This window comes from Tupaia chinensis, unplaced genomic scaffold (assembly GCF_000334495.1).
Source record: "Tupaia chinensis unplaced genomic scaffold, TupChi_1.0 Scaffold144152_1, whole genome shotgun sequence".
NCBI classification, from domain to species: Eukaryota; Metazoa; Chordata; class Mammalia; order Scandentia; family Tupaiidae; genus Tupaia; species Tupaia belangeri.
Window position 1 is genome coordinate 12,593 of NW_006204008.1, and position 5,018 is coordinate 17,610.

Genomic DNA, 5,018 nt, shown 5'->3' on the forward strand with positions numbered 1-5,018 from the left:
TCTAAAGGAAATCAGAAGAAATGTTTTGAAAAGTTGTTTTTATCTTAGGGAATAAAGTACAAAGTATCATACTGGCAATTCAGTAACTATATATAGTTCCCTCTTTTACTTAGATACTATATAAATAATTTAAGTAACATTACTTTGTTATAAGCAGAAGAGAAATAAAAAGTCTAGCCCATGTTTTTATATACAAAAAAATGATTTCAAGTGAAGAAAACTAGTAGGACCGTCTGCAGTAGAATTAATGATAAAGAAAGTACAGGAAGAGCTCAGAGGATTTTCAGGGCAGTAAAATACTGTTTGACACCATTGTGCACAGGATGCAAAGCAGCACGAGTGAGCCCCACTGTAACCTATGGACTTGCAGTGGCAGTGCTGTGTCCGTGCAGCTCCTCCTGGTAACAAACACGCCACTCAGTGCCAGATGTTGCCTCTGGGGGAGCAGGGCTTGTGTCATGGGATATATTGGATATTTCTCTCCTTTCTTCTGTAATGTAAACCTAAAACTGTTCTAAGAAATAAAGTGACTTTAAAATATCAAGGAGCTATTTTAACTATGTTCAAGTATATGAGGGGAAAAATAAACTTAATGGAGAGAAAAGTAAATGCTTAGAAAAAACAAGTAAAACTTCCTGAGATAAAATGCAACTGAAAAGAAAACATATGATTAAAAGCTTACTAGAAAGTTCCAGATAAATGTGGATCTTAAATTTCCTAAATGTAATGAAAACCCTAAAACACAAATCAGCAACCCCACACTGTCAATAAACACTCTCACCGGTACATGGATACACAGCAGAACAGAGTGCATCATAAACAAATTGCTAGAAGTTGTGATTTAAAAAATTCTTAAAAGCACTCAAAGATAAAAGACAAAGTATATTTAGAATAAATATTAAAATACAGGCACAATTCTTCTTCGTTAGTATTCAAGCCAGAAGACAACAGGCGTACTTTAAAAATGATTAAAAACAAAATGCAAGAAAAGAATCATATTTATCTTTGTAGAATTCCCTATTAAAATGGGTCTGGCAGGTGGCATGGTAGCTGTTAATGCACTGCATTTTCACGTGGCGAACTGCAGTTTGAGTCCTGATGGTTTGAAAATTACACCAGGCATGTGTGCTGCATGCCCAAAATCCCAGAAGGAGAATGGAGGAAAAGGGATTGCAGCAAACAACAACAACAGGTCTGTAATTAATTTTTTTTTAAATAAAATAAATGGAAAATAAAATATTTTTAGAAAAACAAAATTCTACTTCTTCATTTAAAAAATTTAAAAAATAATTATTTAAACCAAATAGTAGTACAGATTTTATACTGTATGCAGTAGTTGAAAGTGTGACAAGAACAGCACAAAAGTTAAGAAAGTAAATAGAATTATCTACATTATATGTGAGTTGGTAATGTCATTATTTGAAGAAACAGAGTAATAACATTATAAACCCTGGAGAAACCACAGGAAAGGAAAAGAGCAAATATGTATAGACAAAACCCCAAAACAATATGGACGAGGCAGAAAAATATTGAATTAATATGAGGTTCAAGAAAAAAGAAAAAAAATGGCCAAAGAGGGACACGCATTTTTTTTAAGAGAGATTTTTGTCACAGGTTGCAAGTGCTTGCTGGAGAAACAGAGAGAGACAGAGGCAGAAAGCAGGAAATCACCCCTGGAGGGGGATGGCTACACCTCAGTCCCCTTTTTTTCATTCTCCTCTCAGGATTTTGGGCACATATGCACACATGCCCAGTGTGAGTTTCCCTCTCATTGTCTGTCTCTGTCTCTCTCTCTCTCTCTGGTTAATGCATGTGCCCTAAGGCAAAAATCTTTTTTAAAAAAGAAAGAAAGAAGGTAAGAAAGAAGTCTCATCCCAATGACATCTGCAGGTGTACCTGTTCTAAAACCACCATTCTTCACATCTAAGCAACATTGTGGGATCCAGGACTCACCCCAGGGCAGCTGTCACCAGGGGACAATGTCCTGAGCCCCTCAGAGATGGCACTGAGGACACCGTGTTAGATGCTCACTGTGAGCTCTCAACTCAGGCAGACACATTTGTCCCCTCTGGAGGATTTGGTTTCCTGCCAGCTCGTTGCTGTGGGAGTGGGTGGGACCCGGGCATCATCACAGCTTTTCCACTCTGTGCAAAATTACTGTTTTTCACGTCTGTACTCCACACTTTGCATAAATTAACTTCCTTTAATAAATCATATGGGTATTACTCCTATTTTAAAGGTAAGGAAGTGAATGTCTAAAACATTTGAGGACTTTTTAGGATTACAATAAAATTTAAACAAACTGCAAGAGCTTGAAACACTTCCTAGGGTTGTTAGAAGAGTCAACCACTATCTTTGCAGTGTGTCCTGGGGTGATCCTTTTTTTGATGGAAACTTTTATAAAACATAGAGTTGTCTATGCCCTTGAAGCTAATGCAATCTCTTAATTCTATCTTTTGATAGCATATTGAAAAATGGAAAGCGTAACTGAGCCATGGGTTATCTCCTGGGCTCAGCAGAGTTCAGACTAGCTGCAAAAAGCAGTGTGCTTTCTTGATATTTCTAAACTTGCTCAAGTAAAGGAATAGACTGCAGATGTTGTTAATAAATAGTAATGCTCCCCTGTTTTGTAGAAGGTGTTTCCCCAAATTTGACTTATGTTAAGTAAGATAGCCACTCTGAATCACATCACTTTCTTTTCATACACAGGTTCTCAGCATTTAAAACTGTAGGTAATTTTATGTTATTTTCTATAGCTAGAACAGCTAAGAAATGGGTGATTTACACGTAATTATTGCATTAATATGTGTCATCCATATATTTAAAAATAAGTTTGACATATAATTTAACAACATACTTCTTGCATTCACCTTATAAACCATTGGCATCTTATATTACAAAGCCATTTATTTTATCTTACACCTACCACATAAATCCTGACAATCAGCACAGTGCACAGTAGTGAACCAAAAGCATGCCATATCTTGAACCGGGATTCAGGAAACACGGGGCATCAGAAGTAGGAAAGTTTATATTGTCAGTCTGAGGGAGCTGACACCGCACATCCTGGAAGAAAGAGCAAAAACGAGTGACTAAAATCAAATTTTGGTGCAATTTATCTCATTTTGAGCAGGTCTAGAATGTAAGGATGAAAGTAAAGTAAGATAGGGAAAGGGGTCTTGAGCGTGCCTGCTCGTCCGCCCCTCGGGCATGGTCTGAGCGGCTGTCACATCGCCCGATGGAGTGATGCACGTGGCTGTCCTCCTGAAGGGGATTCACAGCTCTCTTGTTGCAAAAAGTCCCCTGGGAACCAATGAGAGCATCCCCCAGTGCAATGCTCTATGGAGACACACTTCCCCCATATTAGGCTGTTTCTCATGTGCCTAGAGCTCCTTTCTCAGACTTGCTAGGGGTTACACATGTGTGGTCCTGCAGGTGGAGAGTCAAAATTTAGTGTGCTGATTAGTCCCTTGGGGAGTGATCCCTGATGTATACGTCTGGTTAATCCTGACATTTGATGTTTCTGATTGCCCCCAATTGATGCTGATGCTCCCAGTCTGAGGACCTGAGTGAAAAAGCAACAATTACCTTATGCTTTATTAAGATTTATGTACATGCTTTCATTAAAATAAAAAGACATATAAAAAGTATTCATGCTTACAAAATATAAGGTGACCCTCTTTTAGCAGAAACAGGTAAAAATTATGCTCTGAGAAACAGACTATGTTCTAGCATTGAATTTTGTAACAGACCAGGAAAGTGACCCTGTACAGTAGAGGGACAGCCATATCCAATACATTTTACTCAGTGTGGCTTTAAGCCGTCATCATACAGTGAAGAGGGAGTGGGAGATGGAAAAGGAAGCCAGTTCCATGCGTGGGTGGACTCCTAAATTGATGTATGGAAAGATACTAATAGAAACCTTTACATTCATTTTTTTAATGAAAGTCAAGGTGGTTGGTGGATTTGGTTTGGTTCTTTTGCTACTTTATTAAGTCTGCTGCTGAACAATTCTAATGAGTTTCTGCAGTTATTACCTTTTTCAGCTCCAGATACTTTTTGTTTCATTTTCATAGTTTCTATCTCTTTGTTCATGTCTTCACTCGGCTTGCATACTTTATTGTCAGAAGGTATGTGCACTCACTAGAGTGAGAGAGATGGAGAGACAGAGATGGAGATAAAGTATCCCCACGATGTGTCATGGCAATGCCACAATCCATTCTCTTCCATTTTGCTATGTTATCAGGACTTGGGGCACATGTGTTTTCAACCCAACAGGGCTGAGTCTTAAATCGCAGCTGGCCATGTGGGATTTGACTCCGTATGCATACTACTTAACAGCTACACTGTGAGACTGGTACCACGTGTTGTTTTTCTGGGTTATTTGTCTCTCTGCATGCTCTTTTCGCTCATGGGGTATCTTTATGGGAGGTATTTTAAACTATTTGTCAGGCCACTCAGGATTCGCATTTCTCATGGTTGGTTTTATCTTGCTCCTTTGTTTAGGGCATGTTTCCCTGTTTCTTTGTGTGTCACCTCACTTATTTCAGGGATCAGTCACTTGAAAGAACAGGCACATTTCTAAGTATTTGGGTGCAGAAGAGAAGCCTCACTGTCCAGGACAGCTGGAGGCTCTGGAACCTCTCAGACATTCAGTCAGCAGCTCTGACAGGCCTCCCTGTGTGGTCAGCAGCTTCTGCACCCTGGCACTGCCTTCTTAGTGCTCTGAGTCAGATGAGGAAGAAACCAGTTCTTCAGACAGTTCCTGGAGAAGCCACAATGTACATGCCACTGTTTTGTTTTGTTTTGTTTTGTTTTGTTTTTTGAGAGATTTTTGCTATAGGGCGCATGCGTTCGCCAGACAGACAGAGAGAGACATAGAGACAGAAAGCGAGAAATCATCCCCCAGGGGGGATGGTCACGCCACAATCCCTTCTCCTCCATTCTCCTCTCGGGATCTTGGGCACACATGCACACACGCCCGGCGTGAGTTTTAAGCCACCGGGTCCAGGACGTGA